The sequence below is a fragment of the Pongo pygmaeus genome, chromosome 6 (genome assembly GCF_028885625.2).
Source record: "Pongo pygmaeus isolate AG05252 chromosome 6, NHGRI_mPonPyg2-v2.0_pri, whole genome shotgun sequence".
Classification (NCBI taxonomy): domain Eukaryota; kingdom Metazoa; phylum Chordata; class Mammalia; order Primates; family Hominidae; genus Pongo; species Pongo pygmaeus.
The window spans coordinates 109,692,077-109,719,918 of NC_072379.2; the positions used below are offsets into that span (position 1 = coordinate 109,692,077).

Below are 27,842 nucleotides of genomic sequence, written 5' to 3' on the forward strand. Positions count from 1 at the left end.
TAGTGCAGGCTGATGCCTTCCATAAGGTAGGCACCAGCCATCTGCCTCCTCCATTCCTCCAGAATATGAAAGGGACTCAAACTGCTTTGAGTTAATCATCTCAGAGAAAAGAAGATGACACTAAGTTGGTTTTTAAAACAATAGTCTTTTTCGATTGTAATTCTTATTCATTATAGTCTAACACCAAAAAAAAAAAAATCTCTTTTGCAAATCTTACAGAACAGATATGTAAGAATTTTTAAAAATAACATGACAAATAAAAATTATCCCTTGGTTAATATGCCATGGGCATTTATTGTACAGAAGGTTTAACAATATTTACCATTCACAGAAAGCAGCTTACATATTAAATGCAATTGAATAAATGGGAACCTATGTTAAAACTGCCAGTGAAATCACACCTATCAGTGACACTAGTACTCTCAAATCTAATAAATATATCCTTTCATATTATAAGGAATAGGCCTAACCCTTCTGTCAAAATTCTAATCAACTGGATGCTCATTAAGTATTTTGTGGTGTTTTCAAGCCTGATGAAATGCAACCTCTAATTATTTGGCAATCAAAAAAAAATAATCAAATAATCACTGTAAAAACTTCCTTCTTTAATGTAAAACATGTGGCCATTATAAAACATTCTTGTTCATGAGGAATTTCTTCAACTGTATGTATGCATTTATATATATATATATATATACCTGCACATATATACAGCATATGTATATGTGTCTGTATTATATGTATTAAATGAAAGATTATCCACATTTTGTTCTTTAGGCTCTTCAGCAGCTCTCTTCCCATCACAATAGAAAGGCCTGAGCTAACTAACATTTCCATTTCTGCAAAAGGCAGATTTTGTTCAATTAAAAATTATAATGCCTTAAATTTCCACAAACACATGAATTTATCCATTCTTCTTTTACAAACCCATACAAACATAGATGCAGGCACCCCAAAGAGAGAAAAAAAGCCACATCCTGTTTCTAACTCAGGCTGTCATCCCACTCAAAGACAATCTATTATTATGAGTTCAAACAAAAGACAACTAATAAAAATATTATCTACAAAAATGTACACCAAGACTGTACTGTTATTCCAAAATTATAATGTGTATTTTACACTTATTTCTAAAATTCTTGGCTAGCTTGTTTGGAATAAGTCAAACTTCAGATTTAAAAGAGCAAACAATTCTTATAAAAAACAAGCCGAAACTAAAAAGAATTCTTGGTGTTCGTAGGACACAGTCTATTCTCATTAAATAGGAACTCAGGATAGAATCACAAATAATAATACAATTAAAGAGAACATGTTTCCTTATATTATTATTTTAAAATGAATTTGCGCATTTATGAAATTGAGATGATTAGAGATGAAAGAATAAATCTTATACAGCTCAGTTTGCCACACTACCTTCTAATTCATCTTAAACACAAGGCTTTAAGAACTCACAAATTATATCAGCATATAGAAACCCAAGAATACTTATACAAATTATTGCCACCTACTCCACCCTTAGAGAAATTAGGAAAACACCCACCCCCAACAAATGACCCAGCCTTTACTGACTTGAGTCCTGTCCTACTAAAGCTTTTGAAAAACAAAACCATTGAAAATGGAGCTGAAAACTAAAATCATTATCTTGATTTTTCTTTAAAAAATTCATTACATTATCTCACTTTGAGACTTTATCACTGTGTTTTTTTCCTTCCTTATGCCTCCTTTCTCACATCTCTTTTTTTACTATTTATTTATTTATTTATTTTGAGATGGAGTCTTGCACTGTCACTGCGGCTGGAGTACAGTGGCGCGATCTCGGCTCACCGCAACTTTCGCCTCCCGGGTTCAAGTGATTCTCCTGCCTCAGCCTCCCAAGTAGCTGGGATTGCAGGCACCGGCCACCACATCCAGCTAATTTTTTATATTTTCAGTAGAGACAGGGTTTCACTATGTTGCCCAGGCTGGTCTCAAACTCCTGACCTTGTGATCCGCCTGCCTCGGCCTCTCAAAGCACGGGGATTACAGGCATGAGCCACCATGCCCAGCCTTCTCGCATCTTGTCAATGGTAGATAAGTAGGCAGTACCTTCACCATGTAAAATAGGACCATAAACTAAAACAAAATTAAGTGTATTGTTTAAAAGATTTTAACTTCTCTATTCTCATATAGGATAGTGGAAAACATAAACCTTTTCTGATTGTTCTAGGGAAAAGTAAGCATTTTCCCCTCTATAGCAAGTGACAAAAGCCTGTAGTTCTCTAAAATATTTACCTATAACAGACCTATCTCCCCTGCTAGACTAACACTTCATGAGGGGAGGGGTCTATGTTATTATCACCTCTCTTCTCCCGGGGACTAAAATAGTGGCTAGAACATATAAGGCACTCAATAAATGCTCACTTAATTTTATATATTTTAGCATGAGTATTTGTCATTTACAAATTCTGCTGACCAAATGGGATAGGCAATAAGCTACTGCTCAAAATTTTAACAGGAGACGACAAAGTAAATTCTCTCCAAGGGTAAACTTAATATCCTTGCCTTCTCATGATGCTGACTTCAAGTGTCTAAAAATATGGCACTCTACATGCCATAAGAAGGTAGTGCCTTTTCATTCAGGATATGAATATATAAATATATCTTTGACTTTACAGTATATGGTAATAACTTAAAAATTATATGCCTAATTGTGAAGAAAAAAAGAAAAAAAAACGAACTCTTCTTGCCAGAATCCAAGTCCCGTGAAAGTAGCCAATGCTGTCTCATTAGTTAGTAAGCTAATGGAAATGTTGCCAGCATTTCTTTCAGTGTCTAGAAAACAGAATGTGCAATATGCCAAGTCTTCACTGATTTATTTTTGTAAGTAGCAGTGTAATAAACCCAAAGAAGCCAAAAAAGCAAATTTTTAAAAAATAAATATTCATTTGTTATCAAGATGGATATGACCTTTTTACCCAAGCCTATGACTGACAATTCAGAAAGACTATGTGAAATAGTCACTCGTTTATCTTAATTGCATTTGCAGGTACTACCACCACTCAAGTTTTAAAATGTTTTTAAACACTCAAGTTTGCATTCCTTTGGCCTTTATACAAGAAACCACATTATTTTACACACGTACCTAATTATTTTCTGACCTTTCAGGAAAACCCAATAATATAAATCTACAAAGTGAAATAATACTCAAGAATTCCACTTTTCTCCCTTAGCAATGCCTGCACATAACCTTCAGCTTTAAATTCACTGTGGTTTATGGGAATTCTGCAAATAAGCACCATAGCGGGGATCAGAACCAGGCGTGTCCAGGAGTAAAGCTGTTTGAGTTCTGGCTGCAGGACTTACTGGTTGTTAATACTTTGGGGCAAGTTATCTCAGCTTTCTAAGCATCAGTCTTAAATCTACAAGATGGAGATAATTCAGTATCCATCTTAGTGTTTTTGCAAAAGATCTAAATGCATTAATTCATGTAAAGTGTTAGGGCAACTGAAAACTCAACAGAACTCAATAACAATTATTATTATGCATCAATATGGATACTTATTTAAAAATAAGCTGCTTGGGAAAATGGATACTGTATATATTCTCAAAGCTTGCTTTATTTCCCTGTTTTGATTCAGATACTGTCCTAAAACTTTAGTTATTTCACTTACTTAGATGAACTTCATCCTCACAAACTATAAGAAACCTACACATTAAGGTTCTGGGATTTAGACAAAGTTAGGACCCAATGATCCTTTTTAAAACATCTCAACATTTCTATAATCTTTTATGCATAATGAAATATAAAAAATAGACTTGGAATAGAACAGTGTTTATTTTCATGGTTGCATTCCTAAAACAAATGTCTACGCGTGAAGTCTGGCTATTTAATCACCTGAGATGGAGTAGTTTCATGCTGGAGATAGAATATCAGCTAGTTTTCAAAACCAAGTAAGATTTCAGTGGTGTACATGGCGTACAGGCTGGGCTAAGTAAGATTAACAGACTGAAGATAAGTGGGCACATTATTCAGAGCACAGAGATTAATCAGACTGGCTAGTGAGCCATATATACTAGTGAGAAGGTGATCAATGAAGCAGGAAAGACTAGGACCAAACCACAGAGGGCCTTGGCTGACTCGCTGAGCCTGGACTTTGTTTTCTGGGCGAGGAGGATTCGTTTTCAATAGTTTGCAGGTAGCACTGCTTGGAGGAGCTAGAAATGACAAAGGGGTGAATTTATGAATTCAGAGACTGGTATCAGTTGCTCAAAGTGGGGGACTTAAAGGGTGGCCAGGGGTAATTAATACTCAATTCCTCTCTCTCCCTCACATTCCTCATCTGCACCTCCTATCAAAGCTACCCCCAAATACACCTCAAGTCCACAGGTTCTTCACCGTAAGCACTGCCACCTCAATCATCCGTGCCAGGCTCGGGTCTTTGACTGCTTTAACAAACTTCTAAGAGGTCTTTTGGGCTCCACTTTGCACTGTTCCCACCCAGTTTCCAAAACACATCAATTCTCCACAGTTCAGCCAAAGTAATATTTAAAAGTGTAAACTCAATGGTTTCATTGATTTACATAAAGACCTTTCAATGATTTTCCTATGATTCTTCCATTAAAATCTATGTTCTTCTTCTTTACTTACAGGAGTGTAGCCGCATGAATATTCTTCCATTTACTTTTCAAACCAAGCCTCCTCCTGCCTCAGGAAATATTATTCCTTCTTTACAGAGTGCTCTCCCGCCACCATAACACCATTTCAGAGCTGGCTCATTTCCACCTTTAGCATCTCAGATTTAAGGTTATCTCCTTCCCCGCTTGCTTAGCACCCTTTCTTTTCCTTAAAGTATTTTCTGTAATTTAGAGCTATTCGATTTTGTACATGTGTATTAGTCCATTTTCATGCTGCTGGTAAAGACACACCTGAGATTGGGCAATTTACAAAAGAAAGGGATTTATTGGACTCACAGTTCCACATGGCTGGGGAGGCCTCACAATCATGGTGGAAGGTGAAAGGCATGTCTCACATGGTGGCAGACAAGAGAAGAGAGCTTGTAAAGGGAAACTCCCATTTTTAAAACCATCAGATTTCATGAGACTCATTCATTATCATGAGAACAGCACAGGAAAGACCCGCCCTATAATTCAATCACCTCTCACCAAGTTCCTCCCATGACACATGGGAACTATTGGAGTTACAAGAGGAGATTTGGGTGGGGACACAGAGCCAACCATATCATTCTGCCCCTACCCCTCCCAATTCTCATGTCTTCACATTTCAAAACCAATCATGCCTTCCCAACAGTCCCCTAAAGTCTTAACTCATTTCAGCACTAACTTAAAATTCCACAGTCTAATGTCTCATCTGAGACAAGTCAAGTCCCTTCTGCCTATGAGCCTGTAAAATCAAAAGCAAGTTTGTTACTTCCTAGATACAATGGTGGTACAGGCATTGGGCAAATACAGCTGTTCCAAATGGGGAAAACTGGCCAAAACAAAGGAGATACAGGCCTCATGCAAGTTCAAAATCCAGCAGGGAAGTCAAATCTTAGAGCTCCAAAATGATCTCCTTTGACCCCATGTCTCACAACCAGTTCACACTGATGCAAGACATGGGTTCCCATGGTCTTGGACAGCTCCACCCCTGTGGCTTTGCAGGGTACAGCCCTCCTCCTGGCTGCTTTTATGGGCTGGCGTTGAGTGACTGTGGCTTTTCCAGGCACATGGTGCAAGTTGTCAGTGGTGCTACCATTCTGGGGGTCTGGGGGATGGTGGCACACTTCTCACAGCTCCTTTAGGCAATGCCCCAGTAGGGACTCTGTGGGGACTCCGACCCCACATTTCCCTTCTGCACTGCCCTAGCAGGGATTCTCCATAAGAGCTCCACCCCTACAGCAAACTTCTGCCTGGACATTCAGGAATTTCCATAAATCCTCTGAAATCTAAGCAGAGGTTGCCAAACCTCAATTCTTGACTTCTATGCACCTGCAGGCTCAAAACCATGTGGAAGCTGCCAAGGTTTGGTGCTTGTGCCCTCTGAAGCCACAGCCCAAGCTGTACCTTGGCCCCTTTTCGTCATGGCTGGAGCAGCTGGGATACAGGGCACCAAGTCCCTAGACAGCACACAGCACAGTGACTCTAGGCCTAGCCCACAAAACCATTTTTTCCTCCTAGGCTGCTGGGCCTATGAAGGGACAGGCTGCTGTGAAGACTTCTGACATGCCCTGGAGACATTTTCCCTATTGTCTTGGGGCTTAACATTTGGCTCCTCACTAGTTATGCAAATTTCTGTAGCAGGCTTGAATTTCTCCTCAGAAAATGGGATTTTCTTTTCTACTGCACTGTCAGGCTGCAGATTTTCCAAACTTTTATGCTCTGCTCCCCTTATAAAACTGAATGCCTTTAACAGCACCCAAATCATCTCTTGAATGCTTTGCTGCTTAGAAATTTCTTCCTCCAGATACCTTAAATCATCTCTCTCAAGTTCAGAGTTCCACAAATCTCTAGGGCAGGGCAAAATGCTGCCAGTCTCTTTGCTAAAACATAACAAGAGTCACTTCTGCTCCAGTTCCCAACAAGTTCCTCATCTCTATCTGAGACCACCTCAGCCTGGACCTTATTTTTCATATCACTATCAGGATTTTTGTCAAAGCCATTCTACAAGTCTCTAGGAAGTTCCAAACTTTCCCACATTTCTTTGTCTTCTTTTGAACCCTCCAACCTGTTCCAACCTTTGCTTGTTACCCAGTTCCAAGGTCGCTTCCACATTTTCTATTATCTTTTCAGCAGCACCCCACTCTACTGGTACCAATTTACTGTATTCATCAGTTTCCATGCTGCTGATGAAGACATACCTGATGCTGGGAAATTTATAAAAGAAAGGGGTTTATTGGATTCACAGCTCCACGTGGCTGTGGAAGACAACACAATCACATGGCGGCAGACAAGAAGAGAGCTTGTGCAGGGAAACTCTTACTTTTTAAACCATGAGATCTCATGGGATGCTTTCACTGTCATGAGACTAGCTCAGGAAAAACCCGCCCCCATAATTCAATCACATTCCACAACACATGGGAATTGTGTGAGTTACAAAATGAGATTTGGGTGAGGACACAGGGCCAAACCATATCATCCTGAAGCAGCTGGATTGATAGAATGGTGGAATGGCTTTTTGAAGTCACAATTATAATGCCAACTAGGTGACAATACTTTGCAGGGTTGGGGAAAAGTTCTCCAGAAGGCTGTATATGCTCTGAATCAGCATCCAATATATGATACTGTTTCTCCCATATCTAGGATTCACGGGTCCGGAAATCAAAGGGTGGAAGTAGAAGTGGCACCATTCACCATCATCCCTAGTGATCCAAAAGCAAAATTTTTGCTTCCTGTTCCCACGGGATTACATTCTGCTGCCCTACTGGTCTTAATTCCAGAGGGGGAAATGCTGCCACCAGGAGACACAACAATGATTCCATTGAACTGGAAGTTAAGGTTGCCACCTGGGCACTTTGGGCTCCTCCCACCTTTAAGTCAACAGGCTAAGAAGGGGGTTACAGTGCTGGCTGGGGTGACTGACCCAGACTATCAAGATGAAAGCAGTCTACTACTCCACAATGGAGATAAGGAAGAGTAGGCATGGAATACAGGAGATCAATTAGGGCATCACTTAGTATTACCATGCCCTGTGATTAAGTTCAATGGGAAACTACAACAGGCCAATCCAGGCCGGACTACAAATGGTCCAGACCCTTCAGAAATGAAGGTTTAGGTCACTCCACCAGGAAAAAAACCAAGCGTGCTGAGGTGCTTGCTGAAGGCTAAGGGAATACGGAATAGGTAGTAGAAGAAGGTAGTCATCAATATCAGCTACAACCACATGACCAGTTGCAGAAATGAGGACTGTAATTATCATGAGTATTTCCTTCTTTTGTTAAAAACATGTTTGTGCATGTATACACTTGTACTAAGAAAATATCTTCCTTTTATCTCCTTTTTCCTTTATCATGTGACATAAGATTTATTGACTTCATATCAGCATTTAAGTATTGCCAACTTTACATAATAGCATTTGGCTTGGGGATTGGTGCATTTCCAGTTGTATAAAGGATAGCTATATTATGTTATACATAATTATGACTTTATTATTGTCTTTATTTGAAGGTTAGGTATGACCTCAGGAGATGTGTATGGGTTCAAGTTGACAAGGGGTAGACTTGTGATGATTAATACTGAGTGTCAACTTGATTGGATTGAAGGATGTAAAGTATTTGTCCTGGGTGTGTCTATGAGGGTGTTGCCAAAGGAGATTGACATTTGAGTCAGTGGGCTAGGAAAGGCAGACCCACTCTTAATTTGGATGGGCACCATCTAATCAGCTGCCTGTGTGGCCAGGATATAAAGGAGGCAGAAAAACACGAAAAGGCTAGACTGGCTTAGCCTCCCAGCCTACATCTTTCTCCTGTGCTGGATGCTTCCTGTTCTCGAACATCGGACTCCAAGTTCTCCTGTTCTCGAACATCAGACTCCAGGTTCTTCAGCTTTGAGACTTGGACTGGCTTCCTTGCTCCTCAGCTTGCATACAGCCTATTGTGGGACCTTGTGAGATAATACTACTTAATAAACTCCCTTTTATATACATATCTATCCTGTTAGTTCTGTTTCTCTAGAGAACCCTAATACAATGTGTGTGTGTGTGTGTGTGCGCGCGCGCATGCACGCACACACACTTGGTTGGTTGGCTTGGCTTTTGTTTGTCTCCCATACTAGGCTGTAATTTTTTTTTTTTTTTTTTTTTTTTTTTTTGAGATTAAGTCTCCCAGGCTTGAGTGCTGTGGCGCAATCTTGGCTCACTGCAACCTCCGCCTCCTGGGTTCAAGGAATTCTCCTACCTCAGCCTCCTGAGTAGCTGGGACTACAGGTGCACATCACCACGCCTGGCAAATTTTTGTATTTTTTAAAAGTAGAGATGGGGTTTCTCCATATTGGCCAGGCTGGTCTTGAACTCCTGACCTCGTGATCCACCCAACTCGGCCTCCCAAAGTGCTGGGATTACAGGTGTGAGCCACTGTGCCTGGCTGCTAGGCTATAAATTCTGAGGACAGAAACCACATCTGTACCAGGAAAAAGTAGGCCTTCAATAAATACTATTGAGTGAATATTTTAATGAACAAAGAATAATTAAAGGAATGAAATTTTAAAATATGAGAATATTAACAATAAAAACAAAGCAGAAGGCATTGGAAAAAAAAAGATATTTTTGAAGGAAATAGAAGATGGATGAAAGAAATCGCTCCGGAAGATAACATTTAAAATAGATGGGAACTGTGTTCCAGGTACCGCACTAGATGCTTTACATTGGTTATCTCTTAATGTTAAGAATTAAGTAATTCTCAGAGGCAATGGCCAAATAGCTAACTTTTGCAACTCCAGATCCACTCTCCCTATTGTTTTCCACTGTGTAGTACAGAATTTAACCTTCCCCCAGATGGGATCTGGCCTTTGTCCTTGGCTTCTGATGGGTAATCTCTAGGCCCCTGAAATGTCAGGAGTGTCTGATTGCCTGGAGGCCTTGGGTGATGCTACAGAGTCTACCAATAAGAATTACGGTAGGGCCTGGTCACATTAGTAACACCAATAATTCAATTTAATGTGGGGGTTTTGGGTTACATGGTATCAGTCAACCTAGAGACTGAGATCAACCACAGAGGCAATCCATCATGTCTATGATTCTATATGGAGCCTCAGTACAAACTGTGAACCCCAAGACCTAGGTAAGCTCCCCTGCTCAGCAATACTCTATCCATATTGTCATACATTTATTCTAGGAAAGGAATGTGTCCTGATTCCACAGGGAAAAGACAATGGAAACTTCATGTCTGGTACTTTCCTGGACCTGCTCTATGTGCTTCTTTCACTGGCTGATTTTAGTTTGCATCCTTTCCCTATCATAAACCACAACCATGAGTATAGCAGCTTTCAGTAAGTTATGTGAGTCCCTCAAGCAAATTATCAAATTGGAATATAGTTATGGGAACCTCTACTCAGATGAAATCAATATCAAAGGAGAGATCAGTGTTGGGAACTGTTCTCTCTAACTTTGTAGTTGGCTTAAACTCTCATATCTACCACAATCTCTGACCTGGGAAGCTGACCTAGATGGATGACATAAATAGGCGTAACCTCTGCCTTAAGTTTGGGTGGGACCAATGCGGAGCCCAGATGAAGGCTAGAGGGAGACAGGAGGGAGAACCTAGAATTTATGAATGTACTTCTCCCCCAGTGGAACTGCCTTAGATTGGCTGTGTCATTTTTTGATACCAAGTCACTGCTCCTTCCCTTCTCCCCTTGGATAAGTACATTTGTAATTAGATTAGTTCCTTTAAAAATAAATATTTCTCAACTTCTCCTAATCTGAGTGGGCTATTTATTTTCCTATTGGTAAGGTTACCAATACAGAAAAGCACTATTTCATAGGAAAACTGATGCTCAAAGAGACTATGAGGAAAAAGAAAAAAAAGACTTGTTTAAAGTTACATGGTTAGGAGGTGGTAAAAGTGACATTCAAACCCAAGTTTGTCTAATGACCAAGTATATGCTCTTTCCACTACCTTAGGCCAAAGAAAAATTGACAAAGGAGATAAAGAACAGCAAGAGAAAGAGGGAATGAACCAGGAATATGCATGGTGATCGTCTCTAACAGATAAGAGAATGGCAGCAAGACATTAAGGATGTGGGGAGAAGTATGACAGATATAAAATCCTTCAAAGAAGACGCTTAGTAATCCTTCAATTAAACCAGTGTGCTACCAGGATATTTGAAGTGTGAAGCATTAAATATAAAAAAGAAAAATAAATAAAATCATACAACCATTATGCACTGTAGATCAATTAACAGTGGTAAAGAAGAGTATATGTATATGTGTATCAGTAAATGTATACACACTCACCTACATACATACATACATACATCAAGAGACCACAGAGAATACAGACTAAGAGAAGGAAAGAGTGTGAGAAGACAGATGGCTAAATTTATTTTGTATATCACTAGTAATTTTGCAAAAATATTTGTGACTGATGGGCAGCATTTTTCATTGTGAGAAATAAATATTTCACAATAAACTTTGACAGAGAAAAATATATTTTGTATAGAATAATTTCTCACAGTTCCAGACTGATAGAAATTAATATGTAAAACCACCAAGAAACAAGTGATTGGTCTTCATATTTTCATGAAAACAATATGCAGCTTAAAGTTGTCATTTTATGAATATTTTGCAAAAAAGTACTGCTTCACAGTTCTGTGGGGGAAGTGAGAAAAAGCTCAAGATGTAGGGTTTAAAATTTAGCAAACATTCTTCAATCAAACAAAAGAAATGCTTTCAAGGAAGAATATCAAGTAATAAATTACGATCATTTCAAGTACTTATTGTTTTTAATATTTATAATAGCACAAGTATCAGCTTTTAGCAACAGAGAAACCTCTCAGTGATATCATAAGCCAATTAAAAAGCCTCCTTCAATTTCCAACTAAAATGTAAATACACAAAATAGCAACATTAAAAGACCCTGTCTAGTCTCTGAACTTTAAACTTCCCAGAACAAACCATGAGATCATTCTAATAATTTTAGAAACGACATGTCAGAAGTCTAACTCAAATCCCATTTGTTGTTCTGTCCACTAAGTTAGTGGGCTATCAGGGATGATAGCCAATACAGTAAAGTAATGATTGCCAATACAATAAAGTAATAGTTCTTTGAGAGAGTCGCTTTTTACTCAGTACTCAGTCTCCTTAGCTATAAACATGGATATCCTCTGGTAATGTAGAATGGACACTATATTGAGCCAAGAGGCTTGCTTGGTAAACGATTCCTTTTGCAACTTAAGCAAATAACTTCATTTTTTTTTTAATGTTCCCATCTTTAAACTGAGGGTACGAGACCAGGTCTATTAAAGCAAACAGATTCCTTCCTTTGTACCAACTTGTTTTACTGGTGATGACTGCAGGGCATGAAGAAGGATGCTTTGTGCTCAATGAGAAGGAGCACTTTGATCAATTAGCAATGCCTTCCATGGGCAAGCTGCAGTAGAAATGTTGCTTATTTGACATATCTGGGCTAGATGATTGTTAGCTGCCCTTTGAACTCAAGCATTTGGTAAAATAAGGAATAGTAATGAACTAATCTATAACAATAGGACATAAAGAGAACTGAAACTGAGTGAGTTTTTTATCCATCAAATTAGAAACTTACAGTGGGTACTATCTAGGGTCTCTGAAAAGTAAAACATTCTATGTTTCTAGGTAAAAAATATTTTAATATATTTCTTTATTGCTATTTAGAGATTATTATAATGAAGACTGATTATTATAATGACAAATGTTTAGTAGTGTTTGGATTCCAAACACACAGATATACATGTAGATACACAAAGCAATGAGTCTCCGAGACTCTCTGCAATATTGCTCATAATATTGCTCACCCAGTTACCATTTAGGGCTCACATGAGGAGGCGAGATGGGGTGATCTGGAACTGGTCTCCTTCCTGGAGAGAAAGCTAAGGTAGAACGACAGCTACACAAATCATACAAAAAAAAAATTGACCCCCAGGATCTCATTAGATCTTTCCAGAGTATGCTATTGAGCAAGTTTCCAGGGCCAAAGACAGGACAATGTTCCACTAAAAAGTTCTTCCACTATTTGCAAACATATCATGAAAGAAACCACATTTTAGCCTTGGGTACTGGCATCCCTAAAGTTTCACATCCAGTGTGCCCTCCTTCAAAGACAGTCCATATATAACAGAAGAAAGGTGATAAATATTATCCGGAACCTCACAACACAGATTTATAGGTTGGAAGGAAAACAGTTTTTAGCTAAAGTAGTTCACATTTTTGTCAGGAATGTAGGACTACATGTAAATTGATAGAGAAGAAAATATGTAAAGTGTAAAGTATAAAGTCCAAAGAAGCTTTGAATAATGAAAAGAAAGTTATAAATTCAATTGGAAAAAATATTGAGCACCACAAAACTATAAAAGGTTGCAGGCTTCATCTCACAAGGCAGCCTTTGCATCTGAAAATATCAGCAGTCTAACATGCTGCAAAACATTTGTTTAAAGTAGCATACTGTATGGCTGCACTGCTTCTAACTGTCATGGCAAATGATGATTAGTGTTCAGTCCACGAATTCTATTAATGGTATACAGAGAAAAAATTACAGAGAAAGACAATAGCTAGAAAAAACTTAGGATTTTTTTTTTTGGTTAAATAAAAATGTTATCTGTCTAGAAAGGAGCTTATGATTGGATATTTTTGACTAAGAAAATAAGGAAGATTGATAACTTAGAGTAAGTTGTTTTTGCAAAAGAGACTTTACAAATTTGCCAAATTTAACCTCATCCAAGAAATACTAATTGAGTTTAAAAGGATTTTCCCTAGTGAGTTGAAATCACTAATTCACTGAGAAATTCCAGAATGCTCTGTTGCACCATAGTGGCCATATATGGACAATATGGAAGGTACCTTGGACAGTAGGTGTAGTACATGATATTTTAACTGAACCTTAGATACTTTAAAATACAACAAACCTACACTTCTTAAATATAAGTAGACATATCTTCAAGTTGTAGTTAGGTAATTTCAAAGGATTATCTATTTGATATTTCCCTTGGTACTATTATTAATTCAAGTCTCTCACTTAAATTTCGGATCAGGAGAAAAACCATGACTTTAAAAACATTTGTACTTTTTAAGTAACATGATGTTATATATTACTAAAAGTTTATAGCTTGTAAAGAACTTATGCAAATCAATAACAAAAAGACAAATAACCCACTTTAAAAATGGGTAAAGGACTTGAACAGACATTTATTGAAAGAAGACAAATAAATGGCCAACAAGTACATGAAAAAAATTTTCAACATAATTAGTCATTAGAGAAATGCAAATCAAAACTATCAGATGCTACTTCACACACACTAAAATTATAAGAATTTTAAAATCCCCACACATACAAAAATAAAAAATAAAGAGTATCGGTAAGGATGTGGAGAAGAGATGTAACCCTCATACATAGCTGGTGGGAATGTAAACTGGTGTAGCCAATTTGGAAAACAGTTTGATGATGCTTCAAAAAGGTCAACATAGGATTACCATATAAGCCAGTAATTCCCTTCCTAGGTATGTACACCCTGAAACTAAAAATAGGTACTCAAGCAAATATATGCACATGAATGTTCATAGCAGCACTATTTATAATAGTCAGAACATGAAAAAAAGAAACAAATATCTGTCGATGGATAAATGGAGAAACAAAACGTGATATATACATAATACAATATTATTCAGCCATAAAAAGAAGTAAAGTACTGATTCATGCTACAATGTGGATTTATCTCAAAAACATTATACTAAGTGAAAGAATCCAGACATAGTGGGTCACGTATCATATAATTCCAACTATATGAAATTTCTAGAATGGCTAAATTCACAGAGACAAAAAGCAGATGGGTAGTTGCCAAGAGCAAGGGGAAAGGGAGAACAGGAAATAACTGCTTAATGGGTACAGTTTTCTTTTGGTGTGGTGAAAACACTTTGTAACTTGATATAGGTGGTGGTTGTACAACACTGTGAATGTATTAAATGCCAGCAAATTTATACATTGTACATTTATAAATGATTACTTTTATGTTATGTGAACTTCATTTCAATTTTTTTTAAGTTAATACAAATTTTCATAAAGTTCCCAAGACTCTGTTGATGATACTATCCACTAAAAAAATGAGGGGTCATGACAAATGTGTGAAAATGTTAAAAGGAAATATTACCCATCAGCCAAATATAGGGCAATTTAAGAATCACAATAAATAATGATACTAATAGCTTACAACTCATGTTGGGAAAAAAAATCCATTAGTCCTTACTGGCACTAAACAAGAAGGGAGAAGAGAAAGCTCTTCCTTACAACAGAATTCCAACTAGTAAATACAAAAGGAATGACAGAGTTAGAAACAATCATTTTACAGCATCATAATAGTACTTGATTCAGACAAGAATCATCGGTGACTGCAAAACTATTTCATAAAAGTTGATGAGGAATATAATATATATACAAAATACTTAATACCACAAAAAATTCACCCTACAGTGGAGAAACCTGACAGATACTATCTTTGCTGAAGAGATCACAGTTGATGTCACCGAATCTGGGGCAAACTGGTATCTTGTGCCTTTTGATATGATGAACTTAATGCAGTGTAAACTGCATTACTCTCAAAATGTGTAACCTCAATCCATGCATGAGGAAATATCAGAAAAACCCAAAAACAAAAGACATTCCACAAAACTCAAAAAAAAAAAAAAAAAAGTCAGCACGACAAAAGACAAATAAAAGCTGAAAACTTTCAGATAAAAGCAGTCTTGGCTGGGTGCGGTGGCTCACGCCTGTAATCCCAGCACTTTGGGAGGCCGAGGCAGGTGGATCACAAGGTCAGGAGATCAAGACCATCCTGACTAACACAGTGAAACCCCGTCTCTACTAAAAATACAAAAAATTAGCCAGGCGAGGTGGCGGGCATCTGTAGTCTCAGCTACTTGGGAGGCTGAGGCAGGAGAATGGCGTGAACCCAGGAGGCGGAGCAGTGGAGCTTACAGTGAGCCGAGATTGCACCACTGCATTCCGGCCTGGGCGACAGAGCGAGACTGCCTCAAAAAAAAAAAAAAAAAAAAAAAAAGGCATCTAAAGAGACATGACATCTGACAGTAATGCATGATCCTGGATTAGATCATTGGTAAGGGCAAAGAAATGGCTATAAGGAACATTCTAGGAATAACTGGTGAAATTTGAATATGGAATATATATTACATAATAGCATTGTACTGATGTTAAATATATTGAATTTGATAATTGTACTGTGGTTATGTAAGAGAAAAACTTCTAGAAAGGATTTCGGGTTAAAGGGTCATTATATCTGCGATGTACTTTCAAATAAGTCAACAAAAATGATAGTCATAAAAATGACAATGAGTGTATATATACACATAAACACACTCATATACAGCCATATAGCTATGTGTGTGTGGTGGGGGAGACAGAGAGAGGAGGAGAGAGAGCAAGAGTGACAGTGGGCGTGAGAGACAGAGAAAGTGTATAAATGTACCAAAATATTATAAATTGCTGAATATTTGGGGATTCATGGTGCTATTCTTGCATATTTTTTACAAGTTTAAATTTCTTCCAAAATTGAAAGTTAAAAATTTAAGAAGTAGTATCCCTGAGATGGTTTTTTTATTCAAGCCTGCATGCTTGTACAGATCTGAGACTATGTTCTCAGCCATATTCTCTCTTGCTGGCCATTTTCCTCTTAGAAACATGGCAAACAGAAATGAGAAACCCCATTTGCTTATCAAGTCTACCTGCTTGCCAGTGCCAGATTATTCCCTGTGGCATCATTTTTACTGTAATTTTGAGTCCATTTTTAGGAGTCTCAAATGTGTGGGATTCCACCATTTCCCTTGAGAGGCATCTTCTGTTAACTCTCTTTTCCTGAAATAGAGATCACCCTTAAATATTTCCTTAGTTGTGTTACCAATTATGTAGCAGAACTCTGCCACTCAGGATGATACTACTTATTTCTAATGGTCTGTACACTAGTGTTCTTTAATTATTAACCTTTGTCTTTGTTGTAGGGAAACTTGAGAAATGTTGTTATTTGGGATAAATTGTTGCATATACGTATGCATGTGTTATTGGTCAGTCTTCTGTTCCTCTCTATCCCTTGGTCTGTCCACAGAACCCAGGACAATGTCCAAGCTCTAATATCTGACCATTCAAATGGAAATCACTTTTGCATAGATAACACTTGCTGGACTGTGCTTTGTTACCCAGTAATTTTGACTATTGAACTACAGGCTCACAAAACATCAAAGCTGGAAGGGACACCAGAGACAACCAGGTTTAATACCCTCATTTTATAAATAAATAAGGTCCAGACAGGTTAAATGACCTACCCAAACTAATACGTTAAATTGAAGTCAGAGCAAAAATACCAAACCTAGTTTATTCACTTCCTGACCTGACTGTCATCTTTCCACCTGCCATGATGACTCATCAACTGTCATTTAGCTGATTATCACTTTAAGTGTTTGAGAGAATTTACAGAATACTAATTTGCTTTTCATAAACACCACACTTGCAATAAACTTTTAAAGCAAGATTTATTTCTAGCAATGCTGAAAAAGCCTTCTTTCTTAAGGTTCGGAGCAAAACCCAGTTAATCTTGGTCCTATGTAAAATACATGGGCACATGATGCATATCTTTAGTCTTCTCATTTTTGGACATATTTCTGCCTAAATACTTGTTTCTCTGCCAACTAACTAGAATTCTCTGAACAATATTTAGATCACTTTGGAAAAGGGAAGTTGGCTCACAGAGTTTTCATGTACACAGACACGGCTGGGAACCAAAATTCTAATGTTCTTCCTAATGGGGCTTGATTACAATAGGATAGGGTGACAGAGTCCCAATTTTTCTTCGAATGCCTTTTTAACTTCCACATTCCAATACCTGTTTTTCCTTTCATTTCTGGTTTTGGCCAAGATTGCAATCGCGTATCTGGTTTCAGCAATAAGGATAGTTTTGCAGTACTTTTGGCTATGATCAAAAACAGAAATGTGGAAAATATCAAGAGAAAATCTATTTGTACATAGAATCTTTAAGAACAAAGAAATTTGAGAGACTTTGGCAACATGCAAGTGACTGATAAGAACTATTCAACACAACGACAGAGATCAAAGGCTAATTAGCGTGGACGGAAGAGATCACGGGAAGCAAGAAAGTGGAGAGAAGGGCTATGAGGCAATGGGGTTCAAGAACTGTGATTGTAACGGGAACAAAAAAATTTGGCTGTTATATTTTAAATAGCTTGTTTTCAGACTCTTTTTTTTTTTTTTTGAGATGTAATCTCGCTCTGTCACCCAGGCTGGAGTACAGTGGCACAATCTCAGATCACTGCAACCTCCGCCTCCCGGGTTCAAGTGATTCTCCTTTCTCAGCCTCCTGAGTAACTGGGACCACAGGCATGCACAACCATGCCCTAATTTTTTGTGTTTTTAGTAGAGATGGGGTTTCACCATGTTGGCCAGGCTAGTCTCGAACTCCTGAACTCAACTGATCCAATCGCCTTGGCCTCCCAAAGTGCTGAGATTACAGGTGTGAGCCACTGCACCCGACCTTGTTTTCAGATACTTAAAAGTTTTTTTTATATCTATCATAAATGAATATTAGTAGTTGCCTAATCTGATGGTGAATATTGTTTTCATAATACTCGAAATTGCAGGAACATTTAGAACAGTCCCTCCTTTCTTCTTGAGAATGTTTTTTCTCTGAGCCTCCATAACACTAAGCTCTTCTGGCTTTCTTTTTGCTGGTTGCTCTTTCTCACTGTCCTCTGCTGGCTTTTCCATTTTTATTTCACATTAGATAATAGAGTGCCCGAGGTCAGATTCTCAGGACTTCTTGTCTCCGTGTACACTTTTTCCCCATGTTGTTGCATCTAAAGATAGATATGCTGATGACTTCTAAATTTACACCTTAAACTCCGATCTCTCCTCTGAGCTCCATGCTTTTATATTTTAAATGTGATGTGTCCATTATTTGGCTAAAAGGTAGCCCAGGCTTAACTCACTATTCTGAACTATTAGAAAAAAACATAATGTTTTACTTTTGTTTACAGCCAATTTAATTGTTCACCTCTTCCTTCCACTTGCCAGCTACCAGAAAATCAAATGAATATCTTATCTAGTTAAAATTTGGTCTAGTCTAATAGTTTCATAGATCTTTCCAATAATACTTCATTTCTCTCTAGGAAAAAAAAGTTTGGTTCTTCAAATAGCCCCCCTCATGATATTGGTGGGGAGGAGTCCACTGGCCTTCATGATGATCTTGTATGTGTGCTAGCTCTTTGCTACTCAAAGTGTGTGTGATCTGTGGACCAGCACCACCAATGTCTCCTGGCAGGCTGTTGGAGATGCAGGCTAAATTCCAGCCCTACTGAATCAGAATCTGCATTTTAACAGGCTTAGGTGATTCATAAGTCTGAGAAGCACTGAAGATCTGATATCTATTCAATGTGCCCCTGAGTACTACTTGCTCTGCTGACATTGAAAGCTGTGATCTATGGTTGGTAACATTTTTGTGGAGGTTTGGATGGTTGATTGCCTTAATGTGGGGATTTTTTTTTTTTTTTTTGTCCCCATTGGTTTGCTGAGAGCCTGATAGTTCTTTGTAGCTGCCTCACCTCAGCCTCCACTGGCAGCAACCTCCTGAATGACTCACTTGTCTTCCATTCAGTCTGTAGCTCAGGAATCAGCCCAGCCTCTGCTATTGGGACCCTTTGTCCATTAGCCTTCTGTCTCTCAACCAGCATCTGCGGCTCAGGTAAGCTAAATCATAAGGAATCCCTCTGTCCACATAATAGTGTGGTCAATTTGCTGTGGCACAGTATAAAAGTGATGGGAGAACAAAGAGGTGATATTTTACCAGAGAAGGGGGCAATGATGTTATTGTTTACTTAATGCACCTACCCATCTCCAAGCTAAAGCCACAAGGGTACGTCAAAATACACCTCTCTAACTACCTTACTCTCATCTCTCTCCTCTCTTTTCTCCCTAAAAATCCTCAGGGCAAAATAAAAGGCTTTTACTTTCCTTCTACTATATTTTATTTTTCTTCTTTCTGACTCTAGCTAGACCTTAATAGTGAATGAGGTCTCTCCTCCAACTAGGAAAAAATTGCATGAGCTGAGTCTCAGGCTCAGGTGGAATCAGGAAAATCTTATCTCAAGATGAAAGCCTGGCTTGCTGTATTTGGTCCAGAAATTCACACCTTAAGGCCTTTGTACTAGTTGTTTCTTCTGCTGGTTGCATAATTACATTTTTGCAAAACAAAGCTGCATCTTATACTGACTACTTTTTGGAATTTCTTGTTACAAATTTGAATCTCCCTTCAGGGAAATAAATGACTAGGGCTGATGAGGGCAAAGTTTTTTGTTTGGTTGGTTTTTTTGTTTTACATGGTTAAGCAACAGATAAAAGCATTTTAAACATTTTAAAACATTACCCTTCCATTACATGAGAAAGAGAGAATTCTGTTTGGGGATGAGGGCAACTTGCTCTTCTCTCAGAATCCCACCTCTCACTTTATAGCACCATTATCCACATAGCAGCACCACTGTCTACTACAATGTAGAAGTCTGACTTAAATCATCTTTTGTCATATCCCTTATACACAATCCATTAACAGTCTTTTTAGGTCTGGGTTTAAAACATCTCTGAAATACTATCATCTCTCAACATCTCTTCAGCTATCAGGGAAGTCCAGTATTCAGCATCTGTTGCTCCCCTTAACTCCTACCTGCCTCTAACCAATCCTCCATGTAATTCGCCTAGTGAGTTTTGAAAGAGTGAGTAAAAACTTTAAGTGTAATAATATCTCCACCCTATTTAAAACTGTCTGATGGCTGCCCATTACAATTAAAATGTAATTCCTTTCCATGGTTTGCAAGACTATAGGAGATCTCATCCCTGGTCACCATTCAGGCCTCGCATCCTAACACTTCCTCTTTGTTCATTACTCATGCACACTGGCCTTTTTCTGTCCCTAGGATATGCCAAGCTCATTCTTGCCTTAGGACCTTTGTGCACACTGTTCTTCTGCCCGTTATACTTTGCCTTTGTTTCTTGGCCTGACCCTTCTTTCAACATTCATGTCTGTGCTCAAATGTTACCTTCTAAGGGTAAACCTCTTTAATACTGCATGTTAATAATCCCTCTTTGTTATTTGCAATATTACTTTGTTTTAATTTTTTAATGATATTTACTAATGTCTGGAATCATTATTTACTTGCACGTTTATCGTTGCCTACTTATCATCTACCTCTTACATCACCCCAAGTAACAACTTTTTTCTGAAAAGAGTGACTTTATTTTTCACCTTTATATCCCAAGCATCTAGGACAAAACCTGGACAGGTGTTCAAATATATTTCCTGAAGGAATGAATGAAAAAATAAATGCTGGCAAGGGCATGATAGAAATGAGACTCATACCTGCTGTGTGAACTTGGTATGCGCTTTCAGGAAAGCAATCTGTATAATATATCAGGAGTCTTGGAATGCCTCAATCTTTTGGTCTAGAAAGTCACTTAAAGCAATCTGGTCTACTGATTATTGCTACTGCATTATCTGCATTATTCACAATATGGAACATTTTTAAAAATTAGGAAACAAACGTCCAATATTTGGGGAATGGAGTATCTATATAGTATTAATATGGGCACTAAAATAATAAAGATTATTTTTACGATGTAATTTTTAAAATATGGAGTATTTTCTACTATGCAAGGGCAAAAAAATGTACCAAAGCAAGTATACCAAAGTGGTATATACAATATATCCTTTGATGTGCAAATGCTTTCTTCCCCATTTCTTGATCCTTTTTGAGTTTTCAAAATTTTTTACAATAAAGCTGTGGTATTTTTTATTTTTATTTATTTTTTTATTTAAGATGGAATCTTGCTCTGTTACCCAGGCTGAAGTGCAATAGCACGATCTCAGCTCACTGCAACCTCCGCCTACCAGGTTTAAGCGATTCTCCTGCCTCAGCCTCTGGGTAGCTGGGACTGCAGACATGCGCCACCACACATGGCTCATTCTTGTATCTTTAGTAGAGACGGGGTTTCACTATGTTGGCCAGGCTGGTCTGAGGTGATCTGCCTGCCTTGACCTCCGAAAGTGCTGGGATTACATTGTGGTATTTTTTAAATAAACATTTTAAAAGCCAATATTAATTTAGTTAAATAACATAGCAGGAATCAAAATCAATACGTTTCATTGAATTAAATATGACATTAATTTTTTTCTAAATTCACTAAATCTAATACTATACAAATCGGCATTTACTTATATTCAAGTTCACTATATTTTAATCATTCTGAGAATTTTATCTACCCTAGGAAGATAAGTTTTGACCTGGGCCTTAAGACAATGTCCCAAATCGCACATGAGGTACTTCATAATTCAAAGCACATGTATGCTTGCATATGCATAGTAAGACCATAACATTTTAAAATTAGTAAATAAGCTCCTAACTTTATGATTATACATATAGACTAATAATTTGGATAATAACTAAAGTCTCCATTTGTCTTCAAATTATAATCTCCTATGGTTTGAATGTGTCCCCAAACTTCATGTGTTGAAAGCTTGATCCCCAAATTCATATACTGATGGCACTTGGAGGTGGGGCCTTTTGGAGGCAATTTGGTTTAGATAAAGTCATTAGAGCTGAGCTCCCATAATGAGACTGGTAGCTTTATGAGAAGAGAAAGAGAGAGCTGAGCAGGCATGCTCTTGCTCTTTCACCATGTGATGCCCTCTGCCATGTGTGATGTCATAAGGTCGTTATTAGATGCAGCCCCTTACCTTGAACTTCGCAGCCTCCAGAACTACAAAAAAAAAAGAATGTCATTTCTTTATAAATTACCCAGTCTATGGTATTCTGTTATAGCAACAGAAAATGGACTAAGACACAATTTCTTTGTTCTATGAACAAATTTAAGTCTTCTAAACAGTACTTACTTCTCCAAATAAAATGATGCTTGGTGTTAATTGAAATGTAGGACTGTTACAGTGGACTGCAGATATTATTGCTGCAGGCAGAAACAGAATTATAATGAATATCTGATGTTCTATGGTACTTGGAGGCATTTTGAAAACTCTCCCATTAACAGAATAAAATACAAACATAACCACTGTACTTGAAACAAAATAAGGGCTGTTAGATTTGACTCAATCCTTTCAATGCAATTTTATCACATATATATGTAAACATACACACACATATATGTATATACTTATATACACATGTATATTCTCATATACATAAATATATGTATATTCTTATATACATGTGTGTATTATATATTATGTGTGTATAATATATGTGTGTATATATATTACATATGTGTATATGTATACACACAGAATATTTCAAAAAAGATTATAAGTGATTGAAAGGACATGGAAAAATTAGACTTTGTTAGCTAATTGTCAAAGACAGTTAAACATTTGCTGTTTCCATCATTCTACACTCAATTAAGTCAGGCTAAGGATCATCTTATAAATGCTGACTTTGTTGTATTTTTCTCACATCAAACAATTCAGTTCAATCTCTTCTTACTGAATGCTTACTATATGCTAGACATTGTGCTGAGGACCAGGAATACAAAGATGCAGACATCCTGTTCACTGCCAAATTTTGACAAGGTAACATATCTGGGACCAAATATATATCCATTTTACAAACAGAAACTTCATAGTAAGTTTCAGTATTAGAAGGATTTTCTTGTCAGCAGCCATGATATCTAAACTGCTAAATATATACCCTAAGTAAATATTCTATAAGCACATCAGATCAGAAACAGCTGGCAGCTTCAGGCTGTTCATTTCAAAATGAATTGAAGACCTGTAATCAGACTAGTGAGGATATTATTGATAGGATAAGTATTTGTGTACTTTCACATGAATAAACTTTCTTCTTTCATGCTTTCAAATTTAGGGCCTTTTTAGTGGTGTTGGGATGCCCCATTAAATGCTAGAAAACTATTTAGTTTATCCTTAGTCAGTTCTACTGAATTTGGCATCTCTTAAATTTGGTTGAGGAAGAAATCTGCAAAAGACAATTACTTGAAATATATGTTTATTAAAAATGCGAAACTGCCAATATATTTAAGGAAAAAAGAAAACGTAAAAACAAACGAAAGACTTTCTTCTGACAATGCTGTGTTAGTGTTTCACATTTATAATTTTTTAGTATTAATCTGTAAGAATCCACGAAATAAATAAACTTGTACTTGCTTATTGTGCCTGTTTCTAGATTTTAGACACGCTAGCACCTCTTTGTAACAGTGGTCTTCCAAAGAGAGACTTGGCCAGCCTGTGCACAGAGGGACTGTCCTTAGTGCAGTGCTAAAGCTCTGGGCTATGAGTTCAAAAATCTCATTCATTCATGGACTCTTGTGCAGGCAAGACACTAACTGCTATGACAGTCAGCAAAAAGTAAAACAACAAGTAATCTATACATATTTATTAATTTCTGCATTTGTGGATTAACTGTGTTGATACATCTCTCATTTGCTGAAAGGATTGAAGTAGCTCAACACAGAGGTAAGAATGACTTCCTCCCGTGACTTTCTGTATGGGTGTAGAGGTGGCAACCTCTGACTGGGTGTCTGCATAGCAAATTGTATATTTTTAAAATAACGTCATCGACCATATCAAAAACGGGGAGAGGGATGATAAAGAATATACTGTAATCAAAGTCCCGCAAACCCTACTTTCCAGAGTGAGGAAGAAAGAATGATTGCCTGATATTTTAAGTAGGAGCTGCTTTCTTTGCTGTAGGTTGGCAGAAGCTGGAGAGTGGAGCAGGAGTCTCCTAGAAGCAGTGTTTTCTCACTCCAAATCTGAATTGGATGCTCATTAATGAGCACCAACCACCAGTTTGCAGTAGCCATTCTGAATTTAACAGTAACCATTTGGAGGCTACAAATCCTGAGGTCTGACTCTGAACATGTGTTTGTTTATTGGCACAGGGATACTACACCATTTAGTTATAAAGCACAACGGAGCAAAAGTACATTAATATGAGAATCCATATTTTGTCCTTCTTTTGCTGTATGTCACACTTCTCAGTGAGACCCTAATAAGAGCAGGAATTAAGAATAGGTCAGAAGAACATCTGCTTTTCTTATTTTGATTACGTGGGCAAGCAAAGGAATTTGCTTTTATAACACCAAAATAACTTGGAATGCGGCAAAAATAAACGCACCTTCTGTCTCATGGAATGTTATTACAGTACAACACTTTGTGAATGCTTGTTGGCATTTTCAAGCATTTTTTGTTCTCCTCATTTCTTTCTCAGCTCCATAATGCAATCCTCATGCTTTGAGCACTAGACTTCAAATGAGACATCTATTCAGAGACTGTTCAGACAAAACGAGTGGTTTCCTTAGTAATGGGAACTATGTGAAAGCCTTCAGCACAGCCCCTTCAGCCAGCCAGGCTTCTCCCGGGCTTGTGGTTCACACATAGGCTCTCAGTGAGCATTATACAGCTGGGGAGCACCCCCAAAGTCTAAACTGACCAAAGCACTGAATATTCATTGCATTTCTAATCAAATGTACCCTTTATAAAAGGTTAAGGATGTAAGAAGTGCTCTTAATGGTGAGGGTTAATTTGCTCATTTTCTGCATCATGTCTATGGAATGGAAAGAAAGATAAGCGATTTTGCCAAAAAAAAAAAAAAAGAAGACACGTGTTGCTCTTTTGTTTGATTGTATTTTACATTTCCTTACCTTAAAAACCTAAGCCTGTCCTATTCTTGTTCCTTCTATGCCTAAAGACTACTACTTCTGATTTTCCAGTTTTCTGCATAACAATCATCTTCAATAAAGCTTTGAAACTCTGCTATTAAAACAGGGTGCAAATGTTGCCTTTTGTAGTCTCAAATATATTTAAAATATAGTAAAGTAGTTTCATATACCAATGTTGAAGTTTTATGTATGTGTATCGATCCATTTTGTTATTTAGTTTCAGGACGACACAATAATTAGAAAAAGAGCGGTTTCTCTGGGTAATACAATTGTCATTCATCTTAAATATTGACTCTTAAAGGCAGACAAATAACAACAACTACCCAAAATAGAAACCAACATGAAAATAATAAAAAATTATCTCAGCTGATATAATGTTTGCCTTTGAGGAATAATGATTTCTAGATACCTTCACACTACGTTAATCATCCAATTAGGAGAATAAAAATATTGTCAAACATTTTGGGGTTGAAAAACATGAGGTATAGCTAAATTGTTAGTCTTCTACCATGAATATTTTTTGTCAATCTGGTTACACATAAGCAAACATAGGAAGCAAAAGTTAAGCTATAAAACCTGCAAAGAAGAGGAGAACGAGGGCCTCAAAAGATCACTGAAGAGAAGAAAATACAGTTTTAAGACTGTTGGCTTTGGAGTCTGACTTGCATTCTAGCTTTCCTTCTTTACTAGCATGACAACTGTAGAAGTTCACCAACCCCAGTTTCCTCTTCTGTGAAAAGGGGAAAGTCCCTGACTGCCTCACAGTACCGTAAGAACGAAACTACATGTGTGCAGGGTCTACCAAGTTTCAGTGTCTTGCATATAGTTAAACTCAACAAATGCTATTTAATATTATTCTAGGTACTTTAATTTCAGCATACATAATTTCTGCATTTGTACAGCTACGCATATTTTAAAATCTGATCTATTTCCTTGTGGTTTGTGGATAGCTCAAGGAAAATCATTTCTATTTTCTGAATAATACCAATAATAAAGATAACAACAAAAATACTAAATTTGCTGTCAAGAAATAATTGAACTGAGGAATGAAGAGTGAACAGTAAGAAGCAGCCTTGCTAAACACAAGTGTGAGCCTGACTGTGTTGTGGAGGAAGGGAAGAATGGACTAGAAGGTATGAGATTAGAAGCAAGAAAGATGAACTAGAAAAGATGAGACTGGAAGCAGGGAAGTTAGGAGAAATTGCAGCAGCCAAGGTAAGAGATGATGAACATCTAGCAGACAGAGAAGATAATTTAAGAAAACTTCAGAGTAAAATCAAGTTGTATACGGTGAAATGCAAGATATGAGGCACAAGATCCAAAGTTCCTGCAGTTCTCTAGGTAACTAGGCAGCAGCAGAAATAAAAAAAAAAAAAAAAAAAAAAAAAAGAGAGGAAAAAAGAAGAAAGTCAGTTTAGGGGAGCACTTAAGAGGTCAGCTTTAGACACGTAGAGTACAGAGTGCCTGGGGATCACGCAAGTAGAGACATTCACCAGACAATTGGAGGGAAGGATTGATAGGTAGAAAGATAGATGGATGGATGGATGGATGCACGGACAAAGAGACTGATTAATTTTACTTGCAAGAGCAGTGATATAGGTTTGAAAGTAGTAATTACATAGTAGAAGAGACAATATTATCTAAGAGAGCATACAAAGAACAGTAGGCAAAAGAACAAGCCTAGGATAAATACTTAACAGGTAGATGAACCCACAGTGACAAGAGACAGAATGTGCAGACAAGCATGAGGATGACTTAGGAGGCTTTGATGTGCAAGAACCAAATTGGGAGGGCACTGGTTGAGATTCCAAAGCAGAATTTCAGTAACAAGGTTGGATTAGAAATCAGAGAAAGGTCAACCGAAAAAGTAGGTAGAAAGTGATGATGTGATTGTAGCATATATTGATAGCTCTTTTGAGAAACTTAATATGAGGAGAACAGAAAAGGAAAGATAGACTAGGGTTCAGGATAGGGATGATTGTTGTTATTGTAGTATGAGTAACAAGCATATGTATGGATTTTGTGAAAATATTGCTAGATATTTTTCACATCGCTAGAAAAGGAGTAAAAGTCAATCCCCTGAGTGAAAAGAATGGAGAGAGACATAGAGAAAAGCCAAGATGACAGACCTTTTTGGATCTACAGAGAAATATAAGGAGAAACATAGGGAAGAATAAAGGAATCTGAAGAAGAGATAGAGAAAAAAATTTGTCTCATTGATTTCTGACATGTCATCCTTGATTATGAATTTCTTGGCATAGTGAGATTACTTTTGTTCTTCAAATGATTCATATCTTTCATTAAAAGTAAGACCTTCCCAGTAATGGGATTGCTGGGTCGAATGGTATTTCTGCCTTTAGGTCTTTGTGGAATCACTCTCTTCCAAAGCAGTTGAACTAATTTACACTCCCACCAACAGTGTATAAGTGTTCC

The 27,842-nt window shown here is 37.5% G+C and overlaps 2 protein-coding genes across 8 annotated transcripts in view; one reads left to right on the forward strand and one right to left on the reverse strand.

Moving 5' to 3' along the window:
- The window catches only part of IMMP2L (inner mitochondrial membrane peptidase subunit 2), a 945,432-nt gene that overhangs the window by 394,962 nt on the left and 522,628 nt on the right, over nt 1-27,842 (reverse strand). The window lies entirely within an intron of this gene.
- LRRN3 (leucine rich repeat neuronal 3) overlaps nt 19,316-27,842 on the forward strand; it is a 48,050-nt gene continuing 39,523 nt past the window's right edge. The window contains exon 1 of the mRNA XM_054495030.1: nt 19,316-19,416. The gene's annotated coding sequence lies outside the window, so the exon portion shown is untranslated. The remainder of the gene's footprint in view (nt 19,417-27,842) is intronic.